Consider the following 13,473-nt stretch of genomic DNA (forward strand, 5'->3'; position numbering starts at 1 on the left):
TGTCACGGACAAAAAGCCACACCAGTGAAGCAGTGCAGTCTTCTATTTTTTTCCAGTAGGGGAGCAGGAATCACCCGGAGTGTCACAAATCTGGATTTCTGCATTCTGTTCTACAATGTAGCTGGCAAAAATGTGTGAAAGCTGCTCTCTGCTTGTCTGAAGGGTCTCCAGTGTACACGGCACTTCTGTCAAAATCAGTTATTATTTACACTTAGTGAATTGCCTGCCTCAGACACTCAATACTAGATACATTCATGCTGCAAAATAAAATAAAATAACTCACGCTGTGTTCTGCCACCTTAAGAGCAGAGCTTACTTGGATCAGAGTAGCCACTTAGGAGGATTTCAGTGGACAGTGAAGGACAGTATTTGTGTCATGGCTTCAAGAAAGTCACTTCTATGAGTAACTTCTCTTTCAACCCACGGCAGTTGAAATCAAAGGAACTTCTGAAATCAAACTTCTCATCTAGTCTACCAACAGACCAGACCCCTGCAAGGAGCAGGCACTACAAACCCAGGTGCTGAAGAGCCTGAAGTCCAGCCTTTGTGCCTTGTGCAATTACAGCTCTGGATGACAGCAGCACACAGGTGCCTAACAGCAATCCCCAGAAAAGCTGACACACCGAGAGAGATTTGCCTAAGGCAAGTGGAAGAAAGCGTGAGGAAAGGAAAACAACTTTAGCTCTGTTTCCTGCAAGCACAGCAGTCTTGCACTCAGGCTGAAGCAAGGCTCCCCATCTTGAATGGGCTCCTCGGCCCTGACACGGCACCAGGTCCCTGCCCTGCTGCAGCAGCACGAGTGCTGGAGCATCACCCTGCGTCCTGCTCTGCTGTCCTCTTCCTTCAAGCACCCGAATCCTTTTGCAGAGCTCATGCATGTGCACAGAGCGAACTTTGTGAAATAGCAGTCTGTCCTTCCCCCGTCACTGTTACATGAGCCGTAACTCGCAACGACAAACAACAGAACATTCTGTAGAGCAACTTTTAATAACATCTTCCTGTTAAGAAAATGTTTGGTCCTACGAACATCTAACTGTTCTTTCTGCAAGAAAAATACAGTCCCTCCTGGATGTGCATCAGTACAATAATTTAACATGGAAAAAAAAATCAGATAATTTTCTTCCTACATATCAAAGCTCTTCATTTAATAGAGCTATTTTTCAGATAACAGCCTCAGTAATGGCACTACACGAAATGCTCACTGGGAAGCTCAAAAGAGCTGAACTCTCGTTTTCTTCAGTGTACTATAATTTGTGAAACATTGTACTTTCCAAGATGAGAAAGTAAGAACTTAGAGAAGCAGTTGGGGGGGGGGGGGGAAGGGGGAGGAAAACCAGCCAACAAACAAAACCCCCAAACCAACAAACAAACAAAAAACCATAAAACTGCCATGCAAAATAAGTAATACAAAGGCAGGCTACGGCCTTATTCATGGTTTGGGCCAAGGGCCATAGACAGCAACTCACTTTGTTCTGCAGAAGTGCCGTACAAAGTACACGTTGCATATACACATCTTCAAACTCTCCCTAGTTGCCAGCACAGTAAGAGCCTGGCCAAAAATACCTGATTTCTGTGAAGAAACATCCCTGCAGAAATGGCGGGACACAGAGAATCTGCCGAAGGCTCGGAGTGCACGCTAACCCCCATTTTCAGAGGAACGGAGCTACCTGCCTGGGAGGGGCAGGGTGACGGAGCAATATTTACTCTTCTGCTAAATAAGAAATTCCCATAAACCACAGCAGAGCTGGTCACCTGCTGTCATGGCCAAAACCACCATTACTCCTTCAAGTTATTCCTGCCAGAAAACAGTAAAATTCTCATACATGGTAACAGTGATACTAAAGCATATTAACACATCATCTGTACAACCTGGACCTCTATTCTTCTGCTTCTGCCCCACTAGGGTGCAAGCACTCTTATCATGCAGGCTGTGACTGTTTCTAAAGCTATTTTATCTCTACCATTGATACAGTTTCAGTCAAATAGAGAGCTCCTGCCCACTGCTGACTTCGAGTGAATTGAAAAGTATAAAAAATGCGTAAACTGTGTTTCTCTGTGCCCATAAAGTTACCCATGTTAAACCACCCTTGTTGAAGCAGACTTTAAGAGCGAGTACTGTTAAAGACCTAGTAGCTTGATAGTTGAGAACTAGGGAACTTTGTAGGAAGAAAAGCTGAAAGGTTTAATGTGTTTCATGTTACTTCAGTGTTCCTCATAGCTACATTAATTACTACGCTTAGGTGTGTATGGTTTCTCTGCAGAGCATGAGGGCTGGGCCAGAGCTATGGCCCCTTGTTTTAATTGCACAAATGGACAGCATCCTGGATTTGAGCAATTTGAAACCTCAACTTCTAATTTGGCCATTAGTTGCAAACATTTTTTAAATCATGACTGCATCTGCAGTTTGAATTATATTTTTAGTTCATGACATTTTAAAATAAACGTATTTAAAACTCTGAATTCCAGTTATCTCATCTATTTTGCAATTAACATTCTTTTTAAAGCACATCACTACCACTAGGTACCTCCCACAATGCTTTAAGAACAATTTTTTTTTAGTCACTTGTGTAGTCACTCCCCAAACTCTTCTGTTTCACTTATCTGGTTTATCTATTCAAGTGAAGCTAGAGCAGATGTTATAAACTATAAGCATTTATCTCCTACATGGTCTACAGGTACTGCTGCTTTTGCAGTATTAATTTTGAGACTGGCATAGGGAAGGGGTTATGCTACCTCCACTTCTACCTTCTGCTTTTTCTTCCTACAGATGGTGGGTTTTATACAATGAAATTAATTACAAGTCAAACTGTATTTGTCTAGGATGTGTGAGGCAGCCGGCCTCTGTTCCTAGCAATAAAATACGTTCACATGTCTTGTTCCCTTCTTCATTCTTTCAAGCTGGTTACTTCCCTTCCCATAAATACCTCTTCCGTTTATTTAACTCCTCGGGCATGTCTGTCTTGGTCTCTCCAGCACTAACACCAGATACTGTAAATGCTCATTTCTGCAATGCCTGCATTTTACTTTTTCCCTTTAACGTTTGCATCTGACATTGCTCTGCCTGGCTGGGGAGACTGAGGTTATGTGATAAAAAGAAATTTGCGGCTATCTATAAAGCCCAGGTGGTAAGTGGCTTATTTGTAAACACACATTTACAGAAATCCCTACTTGGCCGAGAGCTTTCTGAAAACATCCTCTCCATGAGCTCAGACAGCTCTGTGAAGTAGATCCTGAAGTGCTGAGAATTGGCATCAATTTAGTTACGGCAGCTCGTGCCACCTGAGGGCCTGTTTCTGGCTGACTTCTCCAGCATCTAATAACTCACTCTGCAGCCCTGCTGAGGGCTTTGATTCAGGTCCTTACCTCTCCTCTCTGCTTTCTGGCTCAGGATGGTTCTGGCCCCCCGCTTCCTTCTGGGCTTGCTTGGCATTTTGATAGGCAGCTGCTGCCTGAACACCATCTCTCGGTGCCTTACTTGCTTTCATGTTTTGAATTTGGCATAAGATGGATGTTGGGGCTCTTGATACCAGTTTTTATGGCACGTATTTTTCTCATGCAGATAGATCAAGGACATAAACTTGTAAGTAGCTGGATTGAATTTATTAAAACTGTTTCTCTAACAGTAATATTGCAAAAATTATGCTTTGCCCCAGAAGTTTCTGAAGACCTTTGGAAGCAGGAGCACAGAAAGCCCAGTCACCAGGTCCAGTTCTCTGCTATCCTCAATGCCATGCAATGGGCACAGGCAAGGGAAGATGAATAGACTCCCATACTGAAGGTTATTTCCCCCTTTATCGTTCAAAACCCAGCACAGCACTGTGGGAATGTGGCCTCACCCAGACCCTGTTTTACACCCCTGACTTGGAGCAGGCTCTGCTTGGATGCTTCTTGCCATTGCTCTCCAACTTAATTTCTCTCTCTGCTATCCCCTAGTCTGCAAGAGTGCAGCAAAAAAAGGTTTTTTTCTGAAGCAGAAAACCATTGACCCTGAGATTCATGACATCTGGATTTACCCTGCCTCAGATATGCACAGCTGTAATTTGCCGCATTTTCATCCAAGTCACAGAACATGCTCAGACGCCAGCGAGCACACAGGGGCTGCTCCCCAAGTCTGCCTTCTTCTAACAGCAGGTCAGCTGTCTTCATGGCAACCCAAACTGGGAGCAGCACTTAAAATTGATCTTCTTATTAATAAATTCATTGGCATTCAAGAGAAATAGAAAGGCCCCTTACTGAAGGTTATGTCAGGGCTCCTCTGACCTAAGTTACCAGAAAAGTATCTTTCAATTAGCGACTTGCCCCAGGCCAACAATACTCCACCTCCTACCCCTGGTTGGACTCGATTGCCTCCAACTGCTACCAGAGACCACGACTGTCCTGGTCTCATGTTAGTCCTCCATGGGCCCCAGTCAATAAGGAATTAAGTTTCACTGTTCTAGGAGCCAAGATACCATAATAATAAGCATGACAGAAACGCCTTGATGGATCTTCTGGATGATGCATGCAGTAAAATGCATTGCATCTCAATCAAAAATTCATTCACTTCTCTTTAGCAGTCAAGGAGGTATCAGGAGATTTAATGACAGTAAACTGTGCCCTGACCTGTGAAAAGTATTCTCTTGAGCAGTTTTGTATGCATTATTTACAGTGCTTACTTGTTATTCATTATATTATTATAAATACAAATAATACTGTTGTTGATGTTTAGGCGCTAGCAAGAAGTGAGGCTGCATAAACTCGAAGTAATGGCCAGTCTCCTCACTGGTAAGTAGGATGGATGTGAAAGGACAGCACACAAACTCAGTGAACATTAAGTAAAAGCTTTCTTTTGTGATACAGCTCCCTCTGAGTTTACTTGCTGGTCCTTGTGCTGGCACTGTGATTAGTAAGAGGATTGTCTGGAAGTGGCTCTATAACCTATTTTTACTGTTTTTATTGATCACAAATATTTATACAATGGAAGTGTCTAAAGACCAAATCAAAACCAGAAACCCAGGGTATTGGTGGGTGTATGGGATCATTTTCCAAAAGAGCATATAGTCTAAAGGGGTGTTCACACTGCCACAAGAGATGGAAAAGGTGACAGGAACCCAGAGTAATAGCAAAAAGACTTTTCTTCATCCAGCATGTTAATGATATTGTTTGAAAGAAAGAGTTGGTTCTGTGGTTTGGTGTTTGTTTTTTTTTTTTTTTTTTTTTTTTTGAGGAGGGGAAGAGAAATAATAGTTTGATAAAATAGAAAGGAATTAAGTAAACCTACTACCTAGTAATCCCTTTCCAAAACATGACCAAGTAAGATTCCCATGTGTATTCAGCACCAGCGGAAGATGACAGGCATTTTCGGTACTAACAGCAGTAAGCTTTGGATCAGGCCTTGGCTCACACTAACATCACTGAAAAAAGGCCTCTAATTTTTAGTAAAGAAGGGAAACACAAGCTGTTAAAACAACCAGACACAGCAGTCAGAAATAAAGACGATAAAAAGGCTTTTCTTCCTGTTTTTTCTATAGAGCATGAATAGTTCCCAAATCTATTTTGAAACATTACAGAATTCGGAACAAAAGAGGGAAAAAAAAAAAAAAGAAAAATATCCTCACAATTTACCAGCCATTATATTATTCAGTGTTCCTGGAAAAAGACAGTCCTGGTTTATGATCCAAATTACAGACAAGAGCTGGCAACAAAGCAAATAGAATAAGAAATGCTATTTTACAGAAGGAAAGTGGGAGAAAAAGCATGTGTTTGTTATCTTGCTCAGAGCAGCCCAGTTCTCTGTCAGAAAAGGTGACACTTGCAATCAGCCTTATGAGGAAAAGTAGGTAAAAGAGAAAAATAACAGACGAAAGGTGGTTGAGCGGAAAAAGAATATTTTTCCCTCCCTTCTATCTGGAAGGCCAAACCGAGGGAAGCAGCTATTCTGCACCTAGCACATCTTTAATTTTATGTAAGCACAGGTTTACAAGAGGAGCTAAGGAGGCTGTAGCCCTTCTCTCTCTCCCCCAACTATCGCTGCCTGGCAAAGCATGCAACTTTGGAATGCTGAGGTGCTGAAACAGATATATGCAACCCAACTCCACCCTTCAGACTAGAGTAGCATCCACCTCTATTTTCTAACACATGCTTCAATGTAAATGAAGTTAACACAAGGCAAAAATGAAGACTTGCCTATTCCAGAATAAGAAATAGGTCTGGTTCCCACTGCAAGAAGTTTCTCACACCCCTATCTGGTAATACTTGAACATGTAAAGCTAAGGAAAGTTCTTAATGTTAGGTAGATTCATGAACACTGTGAGGCTAGAACGTGAGAATAGTATCCTATCTAAAATAGGATATTTAATAGGATAGATAGGATAGGATAGATATATCCTATCTAAAATGAATATTTAATAATAAAAATCATAAAATGAATAAATGGATAAAATGAAATTTACCTATCTCTTTCACTGAAAGATTTTATTGCATCAAAAAGCTTGTGTAGCTATTGGTTTTGAAGGATACTCCCCCTTCTATGTAAGTCACTCAGGCCAAAATGTGCCTATTACTCATTTTCAAGTGGTCCAACTCACAGACGAAACTGTTTATAGACCCCAATTATAGAAATACATGAGAGGCAAAAGTTGCCTTTTTGTTCTCCAGATAAATAAATTCTATGCGACAAATGGACTGTAATAACTTAAATGTTTAGTACTATTACACTGGTTCTCTTTTTTCACTATTATATTTATTCCTGTTAAACCTGTAACATTTTTTCTCATTTTCTATTGAGAAATTAGTCATCACAGTCAGCTATAACATAGTAGAAATCTCCCTTCTTAGAATTTACACCCTTAGGATATTTGTTGCTGATCATACCCTTTCCGTTACAGTTAAGAAGAAGAATTAAAGACTTGCATCCAGCTGAATGTAAATGAGTCATATACATCGTTGTCAGAGTCTGTCTAAGGAGTGATTTGTGACTACCCTTTCTCTGCTTCTCATTCAGGCAGAAGTCATTAGAAAAGATTTAATCAAGAAAGAGTAATGAACTTGATAGAAGCTGGCCAGACAAATGAGAAAATACCTTGACTTCTGTTAAAAGATGTTGGATTTTTTGATTTAGACCCTACATTTTTTATTAAGTCAATATAACCTCAGTTGTCTAGTTCAGCTGAACTCCCGTTTCCCAACTATGAGTCAAATCGTAAGTCAGATGCAACCCTGCTATTCTTAGAGGTCTCTGTATGCACATAGGAATATATCAATATGTATACAGACCTTTACACTTGTAGATTTGAAAATCTGAGCTATTTTGTCCCTAATATCAGAATTTTTTATCTGCAACCTTTCTGCAAACTGCAAATCCAGAAGATCAGTCCTGGCTTTGAAATGTCAGGATGCCTACAAAAGCTGCCAGTACTTAAGACACTTGTGACTCACTAAGAAATGAGCCTTAGGAGGATCAATGACCAAAGAGAAACAACCTTAACCAGCACATCACAGCAAGGCAGCCTGGGCAGCATTTGTACCAGAATGAGCACCAATTCAGGCGATGCCAGAACTACCCTTTTTTATGAATGAACACAAGAGCTGAGAGGGATTACCTGTTTCAAGGAGATAATTCAGGTTGCTAGACCTGCTTATATGCTTGCACGAGATACCAGCAACGTTGCCCTTTTGCCTCTGGAGATGCAAGGGCTGTCCTGGCACGCTGAGCACACAGACACTGCCCACCTAATATCTGCTTTAAAGCAGCGGAAAGAACCTGGCCTGGGAAATCTATGGATTGGGCATAAAATGCGGGCATCAAAGGCATCAGTTAAAGTGACTTAGATGGGGACACATGCCAACACAGTCCTAGGAAGGTCCCTCCCTCTGTGGGTAATGGATACTACACCTTTCAGACAGGTCAGTCCTTGAGTAGAAAGGGCAAGTGGCCCAAACTGTGCTGAGTGACAGCAAAGCTTCTGAAATGCCAAATGTTATTCAGAGGACCCTGGCAGAGATATTATAAAGCTGATTTCACATTTCAGATTAATATGGACAGAAACTGGGCATTCATCTCAGAGGTGAAAAGCCAGTATTTTATCCGAAAATTTACTCTCTTTACTTTTACAGCACTAATGTATCTCAGTGCTATATGGACCTAAGTGTGTTCAGTACTCTTACAGTATCCATCTCATCCTGCTTAGCCAGAAGCACTCTCTATCTAGCTTTTGTGTTCTAATTAGGAAGTTTACTGGTCAATTAAGTATTCAGGAAGGAGCATTTGATATGTGAGTGAGAAGTAATTTGGCTGCTAAGGAATGTCATTTAAATACCCTCCCACTCCATTTGTTTTCAGGAACTGGAATGTACAAAGATGTAGGCCTTTGTTTGCTTCCACCTCATTTCTGCATTAGCAGCGTATGTCTGGTGTCATCATTTAAGATCATCACAGAAAGTGAACAGAATTTTTCTGGGGGGAAAAAAAGAAAGAAAAACCAAGACCAGCTTTTTAAGGGCTAATACCAAAAATTATGTAGTCGATTAGAAAGCTACAATGGAATGACAGAAACTAGAAGCTGTTCCTTCGTAAGTCAGTTCTAATAGTCAGTGAAATGCAAGAACGGTCCAATGCTACGCTTGTATAGCAGCACAGATTTAAAAGTAATTATTTTTATAAGAACATTTATACAAAATTGGAATCAGATGCATGCGAGTGATAAATAATGGCTACATGTAGGGCACCAGAAATCTGTGTTTCTTCCTCTGAAGTACCTGTCTTTCTGGATGGTCTATAGCATGGAAATTCTGATGATAATATTCTCATGAGCATGCTGAGCTTATTGTATTTTACTTGAGGAACGCCCCAAATCTCAATTAAAAAAAAATCCTCCTAAAACTTGACCAGAATTCTTATCTTAATGCATTTGCATTATTTTTCATTTCCTTGTATCACTTATCTTCCAGTTAAACTGAGGAAGGTGAAGCAGAAGAAAACAGGTTGCCATAATATTGTCATAATTTGACTAACAGTTTACAGGATGAGAAATTTTGGAATTGAAGTATTTTGTTCATAGAAAGGCTGTAGACATTTCGAATAAATATAATCTGTGACATTATTCAAAGATAAAAAATTATTAATATGCTACAAATGATACAACTAACTGAATACCATCCCATTTTAGTTGATGAGCCTTCCAATTTGAAGCCTAATAGAGTCAATTCTTGAAAGACTTCCAACCACTTTCAGTAGGAGTTATGTCATATCTTATTCTGGAACTGGATGAGACATTGACATTTATCAACTACTTCACAGTAACTACCATTCTTCAGACTGTTTGCTAAAATCTTGTCACAAATGTTCACCGTTTTCCACTCACACGTCATTTTTAGTCAGTTGGAAGTGACTAATTGCAAAAATACTGAATACTTACAGAAATGGAGTATTACAATAGAATACACATTGTGCGAGCTAGAAAACATTTGGTCACTTACTGGATCTGTTTCTTCATTCGATAAAACATGCAACGAACTAGAAAGATGTATATCAAACTTTGCTTCTGGTAAAAATTCCATCACTGGAGTAAACCACCCCCACACTTTCATGACTACTTTTTGTGCTTAGGTCAAACACTTGAATGTTCTTGGGAAACAAACATACAAACAAACAGACCCCCTTCCATCAATGTTTGCTGCTGAATTCAAGTACAAAATGTGATAATCTTTCATTCACATTGTTCACCTCAGTATATATTTGTGGTTCACTAGTCACCAGCAGGGTGGCCAGAGCAAGTAATTATTGTTTAAGATGTCAGTTTACAGTACCTGCCATTTCACTTCAAAAAAGAAAGAAATACTTTAAACAGAAATGCAATTTCCGAATGGAAATGTAAGAAGGGGAAGAAAAATATTTGCAGAAAGCAAGCACAGACACTCTACCCTACGATTATTTCAATTCCATACATGAAAAGAATTCCTTTCTCTATCTCAATATTGTGTTTTCACATCATCTGGTGTGAGTCTTATTCTGGTTCTGTGCCTTGCTGATCCATCCACTCTCTAACGAACACATTAGGGACATTACCATGCAATCTGGAAATGTTGAAGTGAAAAAATTAATGTTTTGCAGCAAGGTATATATTCTCCGAAGTACAACCTCTTCCTCACATTTTCTGCATTTTATCATAAAGAAAATTATGCTTCAGGAACAAGGCCTTAACTTTTAAAAAAAACCCACGAATTACACAGCAGTCCATCAGCCTTAAATCATTTACCCGACTCAGAGTCTGTCCTGAGAACCATTTAAATGAAATTCTTCCAATAGAAATATGAAGGGAATGGCTTAAAGACAGGACTGAAAGTGGCATTAAGAAGGTCACTCCTGCCCCTCTGTTCTCACTAGACTCAGAGTGGAACAAAGTTAATTGAACAAGTAGTATCAGTCTGGCATAAGGATGACTTTCTGTCAATAAACTGTACCATTCCATATTTGCTTAAATTCAGATGCAAAACCCTTTGTTTCGTCTACTTTTTTCAAATTCAGAAGATGTTTTCTATCAGAGTGCCTTGACTTATCTCAGACTTGCATGGTCCAAGAAAGTACACATAGACATCTCAGTGACCAAATGCTGGGTGGGTTCTTACCCTCAGAGAGCAGAAGGGGAATATTTGGGCCAGTTTCATCCTGAATGGATGAAAATAGTTAGAAGGCTATTGAAGATGATGCTACTGATAGATATTCTGCAACATCTATTTATCTAAAAAATGTTTTGTGACAGGACTTGTCTACCCTTATGATTTCTTAAAGCACAATCCTTTCGTTTTTCTCCACCTCTGACCTGTCCTGGACTATGAATAAAGGAAACTTCCACAACAAGAACAATAATACTTTTGTGTCTCTCACAAGATCATTTCAAAGCATGATAAAACAATGACTTTATCATTGACTGCACTAGGAACATCATTGACCCTGGATTGTATCTCCACAAGATCATTCTCATAAGAGTCTTTTCTTGGTCTTGCAAAACTGGGCAGTGAAGTGCAAGTTCATGCCTCAGTGTCTTTTGCTAATAACACAGGAATATAGCCCTCCCTACCTCATATTATCATAGAACCAGAACTTCTTCACATGTCGGTGTTTCTCTAACCAGAACTTGTCAAACAGTGTAAGTCTTTTTTATTTCCAGGACAAACTGGAGAAAAAGTCACATTATCCAAGCAAGATGTTACAACACACATACACTGGAGACTTGCTGAGTTCAGGACATTCTGAAGCAAAAAGCCAAGAGCTTACAGCCAAGAGCTGTGAAAACTTTGGAAAAGTGGGTACCTAATGTTGTTACAAAACCTAAACTGCAATGCCTCATGGAAAATAACTTCCCTTCTGCCTTCTCACAACTACAAGTCTTGTGATCCCAGTGAGAGTGATTCATCTACAGATCACATTTCATCTCTCATAAAATACAAGTGTGCAAAAATCATTTTTTAAAAAGTGGAAATTGAACTAAATTGCCACCTTTAATTATGTCTGCTACTTGCTAGTCTTCCATTGCCATTGGTCTCACATTTATTCATTTTATCCCTCTCTAGCACCTAGTTTTAAAATGCAAGTGTGCATTTTTTGCTACAGCATCAAATGTTTACTCCATATATGTGCTGTGTGCACATAGTACTCCAAATCCTGATTTCTGCTCAGTGCCTTGCAGTGGTATTGTTATACAATAGTGAAGACAACTATAAGAATAGTTACAAAAGGACATTAAGAATGTATCTCTAGAAATATTATTGTTATTGGTAGTTCACCCACAGTTTAATAGATCCCTTCATTTCCCCTAAAATCACCACTGCAGGTCAGGTACAAAACAGAAGGAAGGGCAAAAACTTTATACTAGCTTACATATTTGAGTCAAATTTATGAGTTTCAGCCTCATAACCGTCTTGGAAAATGCAGTCTCATCTAACAGTTGCAGAACCTGGAAAATCCACCTTACTCAGGGTCACACACTTAAAACTTGAGCCCAGGTTTCAAGAAAGGCATGTCTTTTGCTTTCCATGAAGAAGCCCTTCACTCCCCACTACCCTTGTTCTGTGTGACTTGTTCAGCTAAGCAGGTACTGGGTGCCTGCTCATTCGCACAGCCAACCTTGCCACAGCCTAGAGCACGCTGCCAAGGCATGTACACAGGCTTTGGCCATTGAATGTGATGTGAACATTTCCAAACACATGGAATTTAGATGTGAAGGAACCTTGAAAGCAGCAGATAGTGGTGGTGGGGTTTTTTAGGAAAAAATAAAGGTACTCGCAAAAGATTCCTCTATGGTCACAATTGACAGCTAATGGTTGACTTTCCCTTCCTGACCACTCTTAAGGATCTTCCCTCTGACAACACTTGCATTTCTGAAGGTTATGGCATCTATATGTGACATTATTAAAAGATCTAGAAAGGATAAAGTAGCTGTGTTAACATATTTAGATTAATTCAGTTCCTTAATCTCCTAATAAGCTTCAAGCAATGGATGGGTTTCAGTTAAATTTTTGATAGTGCCAGAGAAGATAAATTTCAGACGTTTTATTGAAAGGAAACAGAATTGTTAACAGCTCGCACTAGTTGACAGACACTGTAAAGGAAGGCATCTATTTATCCACTCAGGCTAGACTTCAATTTACATAATGCAAACATTTAAAAATCTGACTTGGAGAGAGAGGGACCTAACCCTTATCCAAACAGTGTCAAACTTGGAGAAAGACTAGAATAAACCCAATACAATCATTGAACACTGATCATTGATCAATCTTCTAGCATTAAAAACTGATTAAACCCTCTTCAGCTTCAAATTAAGAGTGTGATTCTTAAATTTTTTCATGGGTAACTATGACCTACATCTCCAACTAACCAAGTGGCTCAAAGTCACAAATGGAATACATCACGATTATTCTAATTCTTCCAAACCCCTGCAAATGGTCCAAGCAGTCCATGGGAAGCAGAGTATCAGAGCAGTAGTGGAGTTTCTCCAACTCATTCAGCAGGTCCCTGCTTTTCACTTCTATTCCAAACAAAAAAAGGGGGAAAAGCAGTAAAGGCTGTATGTTACATTCCAAAACACAAGTGTACTGAGATGCAACCTCAAGTTAAAAACCCAAGTGAAGGTCCCTCTCAGTCCTACAAAAACTGTTAGAATAAAGCAGACCTCTGCAAACAGCCAAATTTTAACAGAACAATCTAAAACGTGCTTATTACTGGGTCAAAGAGCAAGCAGCTCCCACACTTCCTGACATTTTGGTTTGAGACCCTTCTCCCAGGCAGGCATCAAGACTATTATCAACAACATGAGTTGGAGAACTCTTTTAACTGCCAAAAGCAGGGCAGTTAGGGTTGGAGCATAATGTATAGGATACAGTGTGATCTGCTCTCCAGCACTGCAAGCTGCTCGATGTTGTGCTTAAGAAGAGTATTAAGAGCTACTCTCTTAGTGCCTTTTGTATCAGACATAAATGGGTGGCGTTCTCAGGTGG

This window comes from Phaethon aethereus (genome assembly GCF_964289735.1).
Source record: "Phaethon aethereus genome assembly, chromosome: 17".
Lineage (NCBI taxonomy): Eukaryota > Metazoa > Chordata > Aves > Phaethontiformes > Phaethontidae > Phaethon > Phaethon aethereus.